Source organism: Ailuropoda melanoleuca, chromosome 8 (assembly GCF_002007445.2).
Source record: "Ailuropoda melanoleuca isolate Jingjing chromosome 8, ASM200744v2, whole genome shotgun sequence".
Taxonomy (NCBI): domain Eukaryota; kingdom Metazoa; phylum Chordata; class Mammalia; order Carnivora; family Ursidae; genus Ailuropoda; species Ailuropoda melanoleuca.
This window is the reverse complement of record NC_048225.1, coordinates 62,454,345-62,468,332: the sequence shown is the minus strand read 5'-3', so window position 1 is coordinate 62,468,332 and position 13,988 is coordinate 62,454,345. Positions and strand designations below refer to the sequence as shown.

The following is a 13,988-nucleotide window of genomic DNA, read 5'->3' as shown; positions in this document are numbered from 1 at the left end:
CGTTACCTTGGAATTAACTTAACCAGAGACGTAAAGGACCTATATGCTAGAAACTATAGATCACTTTTGAAAGATATTGAGGAAGACATAAAAAGATGGAAAAATATTCCATGCTCATGGATTGGAAGAATTAACATAGTTAAAATGTCCATACTACCCAGAGCAATCTACACTTTCAATGCTATCCCGATCAAAATACCGAGGACATTTTTCAAAGAACTGGAACAAATAGTCCTTAAATTTGTATGGAACCAGAAAAGGCCCCGAATCTCCAAGGAACTGTTGAAAAGGAAAAACAAAGCTGGGGGCATCACAATGCCGGATTTCGAGCTGTACTACAAAGCTGTGATCACAAAGACAGCATGGTACTGGCACAAAAACAGACACATCGACCAATGGAACAGAATAGAGAACCCAGAAATGGACCCTCGGCTCTTTGGGCAACTAATCTTTGATAAAGCAGGAAAAAACATCCGGTGGAAAAAAGACAGTCTCTTCAATAAATGGTGCTGGGAAAATTGGACAGCTACATGCAAAAGAATGAAACTTGACCACTCTCTCACACCATACACAAAAATAAACTCCAAATGGATGAAAGACCTCAATGTGAGACAGGAATCCATCAAAATTCTAGAGGAGAACCTAGGCAGCAACGTCTAGGACATCGGCCAAAGCAACCTTTTTCATGACATATCTCCAAAGGCAAGAGAAACAAAAGATAAAATGAACTTATGGGACTTTATCAGGATAAAAAGCTTCTGCACAGCCAAGGAAACAGTCAAAAAAACTAAGAGACAGCCCACGGAATGGGAGAATATATTTGCAAAGGACACCACAGATAAAGGACTGGTATCCAAGATCTACAAAGAACTTCTCAAACTCAATACACGAGAAACAAATAAACAAATCATAAAATGGGCAGAAGATATGAACAGACACTTTTCCAATGAAGACATACAAATGGCTAACAGACACATGAAAAAATGTTCAAAATCATTAGCCATCAGGGAAATTCAAATCAAAACCACACTGAGATAACACCTTACGCCAGTTAGAATGGCAAAAATAGACAAGGCAAGAAACAGCGATTGTTGGAGAGGATGTGGAGAAAGGGGGTCCCTCCTACATTGCTGGTGGGAATGCAAATTGGTACAGCCACTCTGGAAAACAGTGTGGAGGTCCCTTAAAAAGTTAAAAATTGAGCTACCCTATGATCCAGCCATTGCANTTGCACTACTGGGTGTTTACCCCAAAGATACAGACGTAGTAAAGAGAAGGGCCATATGCACCCCAATGTTCATAGCTGCATTGTCCACAATAGCCAAATCATGGAAGGAGCCGAGATGCCCTTCAACAGATGACTGGATTAAGAAGCTGTGGTCCATATATACAATGGAATATTACTCAGCTATCAGAAAGAACGAATTCTCAACATTTGCTGCAACATGGACGGCACTGGAGGAGATAATGCTAAGTGAAATAAGTCAAGCAGAGAAAGACAATTATCATATGATTTCTCTCATCTATGGAACATAAGAACTAGGAAGATCGGTAGGGGAAGAAAGGGATAAAGAAGGGGGGGGTAATCAGAAGGGGGAATGAAACATGAGAGACTATGGACTATGAGAAACAAACTGAGGGCCTCAGAGGGGAGGGGGGTGGGGGAATGGTATAGACTGGTGATGGGTAATAAGGAGGGCACGTATTGCATGGTGCACTGGGTATTATACGCAACTAATGAAGCATCGAACTTTACATCGGAAACCGGGGATGTACTGCATGGTGACTAACATAATATAATAAAAAATCATTAAAATAAAGAAATAAATAAAAGAAGTGCCAACTGGCAGGTTGTGGCAGAAGTCTGTGACAGTTTTGACCAGCCACCTAGCAATGGGGCATTTCTGAACAACGGTGGATCGGAGAATAAATTTCAGAAGGTGATTATTTCTTACAAAGACCTTGGACAGAGAGGCTAATTGAGAGAGGGCCTCTGTGGTGGTAGGGAAAGGGCACTGGGCCTGGGAGTCTCAGCCTTGTCAGCTTCCTCAGCTGAAAAACAGACATAATAGAATCTACTTTGTCGTGGTGTTGTGAGGAACAAACTAAATAGTGGATCTGAAATAGACAATAGAAAGCTCCAAATACTAAGAGGTTAATATTAAAGACTAGGAATGCCCTTTAAGGACTGCCATCAGGAGACAACAATCAAGATGAAATAGCTCCCTTCTAAAAAGCCGATGGACTCTTCCAAGACGAAGTCAGCCAAGCAGATCCAGGATGTTGATGAGGGCTAGAGATGGCAAGTGTAGGAGGCTTCCTGGTAAGCACAGAGCTCCCATATGACCCAGCCATTCCACTTCTAGGTTTATACCCAAGAAAACTGAAAACAGGTGTTCACACAAAAACTCATACATGAATGTTCATAGCAGCACTTTTCACAATGGTCAACAGGTATAAACAACCCAAATGTCCAACAACTGATGAATGCATGAATAGAATGAGATATATCCGTGCAATGGAATATTATTCAGTCATAAGAAGGAATGAAGTACTGATGCATGCTACAACATGAATGAATCCTGTAAACATTATGCTATGTGAAAGGAGTCAGACACAAAAGACCACATATTGCATGCTTCTATTTATATGAAATGTCCAGAACAAACAAATCCATGGAGACAAAAGGCAAACTAATGATTTTCAGGGTCTGGGGGTAAGGCGGAATGGGAAGCAACTGCTTGATGGGTATGAAGTTTCCTTTTGGGGTGATGAAAAAGTTCTGGAGCTAGAGAGTGGTAATGGGTGTATAACATTGTGAATGTACTTAATGCCGCTGAATTTGTACACTTTAAGATGGATATAATCATTAATTTTATGTTGTATATATTTTACCACTATTAGAAAAAGGTTTCTTGGCAAAGAGGAAACACAATTCACATGTTAGGATCCTCCTTCCTAGAGTGAAGTTGAGGGGAGGGTGGAGGATTCAAAGTTTGTGAGCAGGGAGCTGGGGTCTTGTGTCAATATATTCACCAAGGGCCTATGGCAGGCCTGTGTAAGGGCTCCAGGAGGGTCAGAATCAAGTACAACATACTCCCTGCTCTCAAAGTGTATGTAGATTATGCTTACATAAGGACAGACAGGTGCTATATGTAACAAGGTAGTAAATTCAGGAGAGTGAGACATTTATTCTGACTTGGCCATCTGTGAAGCCTTCTTGGAAGAGAAGATAGCTGAGTAGGTGGGATTTTGGTAGGCAGGTAAGAAGTGGAAGGTCTTCTGCAGAAAGGCACAAAGTGAGAGAGTATGGAAGCATTTCAGAATAGGGGACTGGGTTGATGTCCATCAGGCACAGTAGGCACAGAGCCATGGGAGATGGTCATGAGAGAGAAGCTCAAAAGGAATTAGGGTTGCTAAGAAAGTAGATCTTAAAAGTTCTCATTGCAAGAAAAAAATTTTTGTAACTCTGTATGGTGACAGATATTAACTAGACCTATAGTGGAGATCTTTTTGCAATATATATAAATATCGAATCATTATGTTGCACACCTGAAACTAATATAATGTTATATGTCAATTATACCTCAGTTAAAAAAAAGAGAAAACAAAAGGGAATTGCGGTCAGATTGTGGAGGGCTTTGAAGGTGGAGCTGAGGAAGCCAGGACTTGCTCTTCAGGTGGTGGTGAGTCAAGGTGTCCTCTAAGCTGAGGAGTAACGTGACTAAGCCTGTGCTGAGAATGATCAGTTTAGCGGAAGACGGACTGAAGGGAAAGAGACAGAGGATGGGGAGATGAGCTGTGGCAAAGTCTGTAGGGCTCCAGAAAGGCCCCTAGACCAATGGAAGTGGGAAGGAGGAAGGTTGTACCAAATCTGGTGAGCTTTGCATTAGCAAAGATTCTTTTCTGCATGGAACAGAAACTTATTTAAATTAGATTAGACAATAACCAGAATTTTCTGGGTTACATAACTGACAAGTCTAAGGCAGGTTCAGATGTAGCTGGATGCATGGGGGCTCATTCCCTCTACCTTCCAACTGTCCTTGGTATTGGATCTCTTCTTAGGCGGCTTGTGCCTCATGGTGACAACCTGGAACTTGCAGTCCCCAGCTTACATCCTATCCTCTCAGAAACTCCAGCAGCAAGAACTCTCCCAGTCATTCCAACAAGTTACTGGATGAATTTATCGCTCAGTCTGGGTCATGTGCCCATTCCTTGATCACCAGGGCCAGGGCCACAGGGTGTTCTGATGGGCCATCCCTGTGTTACAGTCCCACCCCCACAGTGGGGTCAACCACCCTCACCCCAAGCACAGGGATGATGAAGATGCTGCTGTTACCAGAGGAAGGGGGACCAGGGTACAAAATAGGCAAAAACTACAGTGTTCCCCCAAAGCACCAACTCTGTGCCAAGTCATTTACAAATCTCATTTCATCCTGTCAACCATCCTGAGTTAGAAACAACTATCTCCATTTTACAGGGGAGGAAAATGAGGCATAGGCTACTTTGTCCTCCCTTCCTACCCTATGAACACTTTTTCTGTTCTGTGCTGCATGGGAATCCCTTAGAGAGGTAAGAGTCAGCACAGGGTCACAGCTAAGAAAATGAGAACAAATGCGCATGATCTATAAGCTGAGAGACACTCAAACTGCACTTCAGTCTGAAAGTGCAGTGGCTATAGGTTCCGACCTTTTAATTGTTAGGAGACTGGAGGTCAGTCTCCATGAATGCCCTGCATCGCTCCTGTCCCATGAGCAAGGATCTGGGAATCAGGGTTGATCGGGGGTGGGAGGCTGGTGTGTGTGTTTGTGACATGGAGTATAACCTGGTGGTCATTCAGAAGCACTTATTGCAGACACTGTGTGCGAAACAGAGTCACTTTTCCTGTTGTGCTGAGATTTCCTCCCATGCTCAGCATCTCATATTTTTAGCAGTAGAGGAGCCACAAGACAGGGAAAATGGGCAACACATGATGCCTTTATTGGGCCAGGTCTGGATGGGATGGAAGCAGAATAGAACAGAATGTGTTTTGGGAACTTTCCAGCTGAAAGCCCAGAGGAGTAGGGCTGGTGTGCTTGTAATAGATCACATTCCTCTCTGTTTCTAAAGCCAGTCCTTCCTGATGAAAGGGAAAGAGTAGGAGGAATCTCCAAACTGAAGAATGAATCCTTTCCTTGAGCCTCATTTTACAGAGACTTCAGGGTGAGAATAAAAGATGCCATTCCCATTTGTGCCTATCCTTGTAAAAATGCAACATATATTTGAATGTCTTTGCTAGCAGAATTCGAAATGCCTCAGGTGAGAAATGGTGCACCTTGCAAAATTGATCTGACTTTTGGGAATGTTGCGTGTGTTGAGTGTGGTGTGTTGTGAGTGCGTGTATGCATGTGTGCACATGTGCATGCATGCAACCTGTGTACTTCCAGAGCATCTTGAACTACGGCATACCAGCTCTCACTATTCATGCTTACAATTGCCTGATTGCTGCTGTGCTTCTAGTTGCCGAGCTCAGTGCCTCAGTCTACCTGGTTTACTACTGAATACACAGCTTGGTGTCATAGGTCCTCAGTAAATTTTTGCTAAATGGAAGAATGGATGACTGATCTGCACAGGCATTTTGGTGAGTTCTCTTTCTTTTTGAGCATAGTGCCTTTGTGTCTCTATGTGTCTGTCTCTCTGAGCTCACGTCCCTTGTCCCTTCATCTCTAACTCTTTTAGTCTTTTTGTTGTCCCCTCCTTCATTTCTCTCCACATGACCCCATCCTAGATACATATACACAGAATCCATCTCTTTCCCCCTACCTGTTTTCTTAAATTACATACACTCAGGAATTTTAGAGATGGAAGGAAACTTAGAAATCAGGTGGCAGAATTTCCACATTTTCTGTTTGAGGAAATTATGTCCAGAAAGATCACCATGTATTAAGAACCAAAGGTAGTTTCCGTGCTGTTGTTTTTGAAGAAGTTTTATTTTTAACAGTTTTATTAAGCTATAGTTCACATGCCCTAAATTCACCCACTTAAAATGGACAATTCAATGGTTTTTAGCGCATTTAGAGAATTGTGCAGTCATCACCATTTCATTCTAGAAAATTTTCATCACCCAAAAAGAAGCCCTATACTTATTGTCACTTCCCATTTCCCTCATTCTTCCAGCCCTAAGCAACCACTAATCTACTTTCTGTCTCTACAGATTTCTCTATTCTTGACATTTCATATAAAGGCAATCATGCATGCATACAACATATGGCCTTTTGTGACAATTTCTTTCACTTAGCTTAAAGTTTTCAAGGTTTATCCATATTTTAGCATGTACCAGTACTTCATTCTTTTTTATGGCTGAGTAATAATCCACTGTATTAATAGACCACATTTTATTCATCTGTTAATTAGCTGGACATTTCATTTTTTTTCACTTTTGACTCTTAAGAATAACGCTACTATGAACATTGCATGCATGTTTTTGTGTGGACACACATTTTAATTTCTCTTGGGTATATACCTAGAAGTGGAATTGGTGGGTCATATTGCAAATCTGTGTTTAACATATTGAGGAACTGCCAGTGTGTTTTCCAAAGTAGCTGTATGATTTTACACTTCCACCTGCAATGCATAAGGGCTCCCAATTCCCCACATCCTTACCAATATTTGTTCCTGTCTTTTTTGCATTTTAATGGAGGTGAAGTGGTATCTCATTGTTTTGATTTGTACTTCTCTGAAGGCTAATGATATTGAGCATCTTTTTATACATTTATTGGGCATTTGTATATTTTCTTTGGAGAAATGTCTATTTGATTCTTTCGGCCATTTTACAAGTATTTGTCTTTTTTTTTTAAGTATTTGTCTTTTTATTATTGATTTGTAAGAGTTCTTTATATATTCTGAATATAAGTCTCTTATTAGATATATCATTTGCTAATATTTTACTATATTCTCTGAGTTGTATTTTCACTTCTCAGTGATATTATTCACAGTGCAAAAGTTTTAAATTTTGGTGAAATCCAATTTATTTATTTTTTCTTTTGTTGTCTGTGTTTTTTATTGTATCTAAGAAGATATTGCCTAACACAAGGACGCAAAGATTTACTGCTATGCTTTCATCTAAGAGCTTTACAGTTTTACCTTTTCCATTTAGGCATTTGATCCATTTTGAGCTAATTTTTGTATATGGTATAGGAAGGGATCCAATTTTATTCTTTTGAATGTGGATATCCAGTTGTTCCAGAACTTTTTTGAAGACTGTTCTTTCCCCATTGAATTATCTTGGCACCCTTATTGAAATCGATTGACTATAAATATGGAAGGATTTATTTACGGACTCTCGATTCTCCTCCATTAATATGTATGTGTCTATCCTTGTATAGTATCTAGTGTCATACTGTCTTACTGTAATTTTATATATTGTTTTCAAATTGAGAGATGTAAATTATCCTTTTTTCCTTCTTTTTTTGAGATTGTTGTGGTTATTCTTGGTCCCTAGCATTTCCATATGAAATTGAGGATCTATTTGTCAATTTTTGCAAAAAAAAAAAAAAAGGCAGCTAGGATTTTAATAGGGATTGTGTTGAATCAGTAGATCAATTTGGGGGTATTTCTGCCTTAACAATATTAAGTCTTCTGATCCTGGGGTGCCTGGGTGGCACAGCTGGTTGAGTGTCCAACTCTTGGTTTTGGTTCAGGTCGTGATCTCAGGGTTCTGGGATCAAGCCCTATGTGAGGCTCCACACTCAGTTTAAAGTCTGCTTGAGACTCTCTCTCCCTCTCCCTCTGCCCCTCCCTTCCCCTCTTTAAAATAGATGGATGAATCTTTGGGGAAAAAAAAGTCTTCTGATCCATGAACACGGAGGGTGTTCCATCTCTTGAGGTCTTCTTTAATTTCCTTCAACAATGTTTTGCTGTTTTCAGAGTATACATTTTTAATTTCTTTTGTTGAATGTATTCCTAAGTATTTTAAGCTGTTTGATGCTAGTATTATGTTCTCTTAATTTCATTTTCAAATTGTTCATTGCTAGTGTATAGAAATGTAGTTGATTTTTGTATATCAATCTTGTATTCTGCAAACTTGTTGAACTCATTTATTAGTTCAAATAGATTTGTAGTGGATTCCTTAGGATTTTATATACACAAGTTTATGCCACCTGCAAGTAAAAGTAGTTTTACTTCTTCAAAACTAGAATTTGGGGGCCCTAGTCCAGAGTATTTTTATTTCTTTAGGGGGTACTGAAAGGAGCTTTGTGGTTGGCTTGAAAAATACTAAAGCAGTTATTCCCACAAATTCATTGATCCCAATTTCTAAGATTAGGTGTTTGCAAGAGATTTGAATTTAAACCTGATACAGCCAAGAAATTCTAATAACTGCATTAGTTTGCTAGGGATCCCATAACAAATACCATAGACTGGGTGGCTTAACCAACAGAAATCAATTTTCTCACAGTTCTAGGGATGTCCAAGATCAAGGTGTTGGCAGATTTGGGTTCTCGTATGGTCTCTCCGCTTGGTTTGCAGATGGCCACCTTCTTTCTGTGTCAGTACATGGTCTTTCCTCTGTGCATGCACATTCTTGGTGTCTCTCTGTGTGACCAAATTTTCTCTTCTTATAAGAATACCAGTCAGACCGGATCAGGGCTCACCCTAACAGCATCATTTTAACTTCACTTGATCTTAACCAAAAGGCCGAGAAGCAATCAGCCTCATTCTAACTTAATCACCTCTCTTACGACCTATCTCTACCTATAGTCACATTCTGAGGTGCTGGGGATTAGAGCTTCAATATATGAATTTTGGAACACAGATCAGCCCCAAACAATAGCCTTATGGATTTTCCTCTGCGAGATCTGATCTCTGGTTAGTTGCAACTAGGGAAGCCAGAATTTGTTTAAATAACCCATTCACATGACCACTAAATGACATTGGCCTGCAGCCAGAATTAAAAGGCACTGCCTAGAGTCCCTGAGATAAAGGATCCTCATGCGTGGTTTTGCATGTTCCTTGAGCTCAATTAGTCAATCTTCTCTACAGCCACATCAAGGAAGGTCAATAACCAGCCATCAGACACAGACATGTACATAACACCCAGAACCTCTATTTATACTGACTACTTTAAAACAACAACAACAGGGGCACCTGGGTGGCTCAGTCAGTTAAACATCTGCCTTCAGTTCAGGGCATGATCCCAGGGTCCTGGGATTGAGCCCTGAGTCAGGCTCGGGAGTTTGCTTGTCTCTCTCCTTCTGACCCTCCCCCCACTTGTGCTCCTTTTCTCTCTCTCTCTCTCTCTCTCTCAAATAAATACTTAAAATCTTAAAAAAAAAAAAAAAGCAAAAGTAATTCCAAATCGCACTGTGTGAACAGTATGGTAATGGACTTGCATGAGGAGTCCTTCTGTGAAGTAAAATTGGAAGTTCTTAAATGGAAAGACTCCTGTGAAGTGAACTTTAAACTTCCTAAAAATTTCACTCTAATTTTGTTCTCTTTTGAGTGAAGGGTCAGTTTTGGAAGCTCAAGATGTAAATATTCTTTGCCCTGTACTTCTTATAGTAGCCAAAAGCAAGATGCTGCTGATCTCAATCATATCAGTAGGAACTGAAAATCAAGATTTCCCTCCAGGTCATCTGAGTTGAGGCGTCATCCTACCTTGGCTGGTGGGCTTTTCTCCCTCTTGCCTTTGCACAGTTTCTGCTCCCTTTTTCAGTCTTATTTTTAACTCTCCTGCCCTTTGAGTGTTTTTATTGACATCTGGCCACAAACCCTTTTAGGAAGCAGGCAGTTATAAATCACCCACAGAGAAATCAATAAAAAACAATTCAATCTACAGGAAAACTGATTTGCCCCCCAGATAACCAGGATCCTGCAGGCTCAGCAGTTATACCCATGGGGGTATCTACAAGAAGGGTGAAGGATAAGGGGGCACTACATTCTGAGAGAGGCAATGAGCTGCCAGCTCCCAGAGGCTCAAGGAAAGGATGGACTTGGCTTCTACCCATGCACTTCTCATCCAGCCTCAGGGGAGAGCTCTGTGTTTCCACTCCATCCAGCTCAGACTTTTCCAACCACATCAGTGGCATTTTCTTATCTTCTGAGGACTTGCTTCAGAGCTAAAGTGTCTCCTTCGAGCCTCAAGAAAGGGTAGTAGGAGTGAATTGTTGTATTTGTGGGGAATGGGGGAAGGTAGGAGATTACACTACTGTAGCACAGAGGCATGGAAGAAGAAAGAAGCTCTATCAAGCTGTCTGTGGTCAGGCCACTGCTTTTGGTCACCATGAATTAGGGGAAGCCATCCCTTTGGCCAGAACTCCAGGGAGTCAAAAGTCTGAAAGTCATTGTACAGAAGCCGAAAGCTAGGCCCAGAGATAGGCATGACTGGCCCAAGGTCACAGAGTGGTTTCATAATCAGCTCACAAAGAAATGGCCCCACTGCTTTGAAATCCTAGTTCTCTTCCAAGAGGAGCTTTGCTCAGTAAAGGCAAATTCATGGGGAGTCAAAACCAAAAAAAAGAAAAAAAAAAAAAGTAAATCTACATAGAAAAAATATCAATCAGTTCATTTATTAAAAATGAGTACATCAAATTGCCCACTGTAAGGACTGTGAGGGTCATCAGACCATTTGGACTAACCATTTATGCTCTCTTGGAAAATGGGACTATACTAACTTTCAGAAGAGAATTTCCTAGAAGTGGCTTTTCCTCTCCTCTCCATCAGCGAAACTATTCCAACCGCAAGGCTCAGGGTGCTGGGGTCAGGTGGTAGGAGGGAGTGAGACTGTTCATGGTGCATTGAGAGCAGGGCCTCCCTGAGCCAGGAACCCAGAACTAAGGCTGCAGCAAAAGTCTCACATCCCATGAAGGCCTGATTTTACTTCCCAGATGTCCCTGGTTTCTCCAAGTTGTATATCTCTATTAACTCAGCCCTGGTCCTGCAGGTAGTCTTGCCCTCTTTCCCCTCAGGGGCTTTTCTGGAGATGTGTGCCTTTCAACTGGGTTAAGGAGTTATTTGGTTCCATTCAACATCTGTCAAACACTAATTATGTATCAAGTGCCAGGGATCCAAAGATGAGAAAGACTGGGTTGTAAAGGATAAGCAAGAGTCGGCCATGAAAACCACTGAGTTGCTATCAGTCAAGTGGGAAAAACCAACTTGCAAACAAGTAATTGTAATTATGTTAGAACAGGGTAGGCAAACTTTTTCTGTAAAAAGCCAAATAGTAAATATTTTAGGCTTTATGAGTCAGATAGAGTCTGTCTCAGCTACTCAACTCTGCCCTTATAATGCAAAAATGGCCATAGGCAATACATTTATCAATGATTGTGGCTATGTTCCAATAAAACGTTCTTTATATAAAAACAGTCAGTTGGTCAGATTTGGTTCACAGTCTGTAGTTTGCTGAACCCTGTGTTAGAGAAATGTCATAATAATATGCAAAACAAATAATAATAACAACAGTAATAATAATAAAAGCTACCATTCTGATAGCTAACTCTGCTAGAGACCATACACCAGGCACTGTCTCTACAATTCACATATATTTGCATACTTATCTTTCACAATTTGTGAGGACACAGATTCAACAGTAAAGTCACAGAGTTAGGAAGTGACAAACAAGGTAAAGCCTGACCCTGTTTGGCTCTACAGTCTATGTTCCCAAATAAGCAACTTAAAATTCTGAAAAGAAATGAGCAGAAGGAGTTCATCTGGTGAGGAACATGAGGTGGTTCCTACAGGATGAGAAGAGTCTTCCGTGGAGGCAGATAAGAGAGAGAGGTTTTGGAGGCAGAGAGTGGCACAGAGGTGTGAAAGCACATGGAACATTGGAAACAGGGGCATTAGGTGATGCTGGAGTGTGGGATACACTGGTGGTAGTGGCTAGAGAAGAAACAAGAGAAGCTGGTAGCTCAGAGCAGGAAATCTGGCATACGTGCCAGAGACCCTGGACTTTATCTAGGAACCAGGGATTTTCCAGCTCTTGTCTTCTAGATAGGCTGCATCAGACTCCCCTGAGGGACTGTTAGCCATACAGATTCCTGGGCCCTGTCCCCGATATTATCCAATATATTTGGGATGGAACCAGGAGTATGCCTTTTATCAAACACCTGAGATGATTCTAGTAAGCATTCTTGGATTTAGGAATCAGTGCATGAAGAGCCAGTGAAATGTTTTAATCAAGGGAGAAATATAACCAAAGTTGCTTTAAAAAGCCACTTCTACTGGAAAGATGGATTATTTATTAGGAGAACAAAGTCTCCTAGAGGTCCATTTCTGGTTAGTTATCAGCTTCTCTCAACTGGAAGTGCAGATGAGAAATTTCCAGAAGTTTCTGCATTTCCACAGGCTTTTAAAGAATGACTCAGCTTAAACCCTGGGTTGAACTCTATACTGTTGACCAAACAGTTAATTTAAGGAGAGACAGTATACAAATAACAAACTGCAATTTAGCAGAACATATGTGAATCTGATGTTAAGGACAATACCTTCTCTATGATGATCAATTGGTGAATCTTCAGCCAGAAAAACGTCTTCTGGTCCTCTGGTCCTCTGGTCCTGTGTCAATGCTTTTTCTGTGGCGATGGTCGTTAACAACAGTGCTGCTGGGTTGGGTGTTACCCTAGAGGCCTCAGCATGGTGTGATGAACAGAACACTGGGCTTGGAATCAGACTAGCCTGAGCTCAAATCCTGTTGAAAGTGCTTAGTAATTGTGATGCCTGGAGCAAATTATCCTTTCTGAACTTCAGTTTTCTCACCTGTAAAATGGGAATAATAATTCCATGCAGGGTATTGTAAGGACTGAACAAGATGAAGGATGTAAAGAGTCAGAGCACCTGGTGCAATAAATATTGGTTCTCTTCTGCTGATTCCTCAAAATTGTTTTTACGCATTTCCCATCTTTCCATTGTGGAAAGATGATAACTCCCTGGAGAGAAATCCTCCACGGCTACTTCCTGTCTCATATTATCAAGCAGCCACTGTTGCACAAGCCTGTTTATGAGGAACACACTGAAATTCTTGTGCCTCAGGCCATCAGCCTTTGCTATTGAGAGAGCCATTCCCAAGCTCCTGCTTTCACCTTCCTCACCACCATTTCACAACACTGTTTACCATAGTCTGTTCTCAAGCGGTGTCTAAAGACTCAAATCCTGTGGCTATTTGCATAGATTTGGATGCCAAGAGAACTGCTCCGCTTTACTTTAGCACGTGGTTTCTTGGGGCCACAGCCTCTGTCCAAGTTTTGAGTTGACAAAACTGCAAATGCATTTCAGTTCAGATTCCCTTGATGATCCTGGCCAAGATCCACAACTGTTCCCATCCCCTCCATTGGTCTCAGTGGGCAAGATGTGAGCTTCTGCCTTGTCCTGCAAACTGAAGTTCTCACCCCAAACTGTGGGGCTGGGGTTCAGGGTGGCAAACCTGTTCACAAAGCCTCCCATTGCCCAGGTTTTGGAGCCTGCTCTCCTGGGAACAGTTAGCAGTCAGATCCCATCCAACTCTGAACTGAGGAATAGGTGGAGTTTCTGGTAGTCACCTGGAAGGAAGCAACAATGTTGGAAAATCATTTGAAGGTTGAAATTTAACTCAATAATCATGTCTTTATATTCACCAGGTTATCTTTTAGGCAGGAACAAGGAGGTGGGTCAAAGCCAGTTCCTCCCTGGAGCCTGAGTATACGTTTAAATGTATACATGTTGAGTGGAAGGGGGGGGGTCAGGCATTGTGGGGGTGGGAGATTCAGAGGTTTGGGCTGGGGTTTCAGAGAGGACACTGATTCATCAATATGGGCAGGGAATGCAGAAGGAGAAGCAGGTTCCGAGGAAAGGCATGTGGTGATATGTTTAGTTATGGAATAACTTAGGGCAAGCTCACTGGCTCTAGATCTGAGTATTCCAGCTCCGACTCTCGTGTCGGCACAGAGAAGCAAGGTGAGAAAAGCCCCTGGTGTCCAGAAAGACCCTGTACAGCCCACTTTACAAAGGCTAAGCTGTTTGTACCAGTAGGAATT

At 41.4% G+C, this 13,988-nt stretch overlaps 1 protein-coding gene and 1 long non-coding RNA gene across 6 annotated transcripts in view; one reads left to right on the top strand and one right to left on the bottom strand.

Moving 5' to 3' along the window:
* The window catches only part of IRAG1 (inositol 1,4,5-triphosphate receptor associated 1), a 143,550-nt gene that overhangs the window by 20,159 nt on the left and 109,403 nt on the right, over positions 1–13,988 (top strand). The window lies entirely within an intron of this gene.
* Positions 9,837–13,988, bottom strand: part of LOC105236217 — a 161,925-nt gene continuing 157,773 nt past the window's right edge. Inside the window, exon 3 of the long non-coding RNA XR_004627194.1 lies at positions 9,837–13,514. This is a non-coding gene — a long non-coding RNA (uncharacterized LOC105236217). The remainder of the gene's footprint in view (positions 13,515–13,988) is intronic.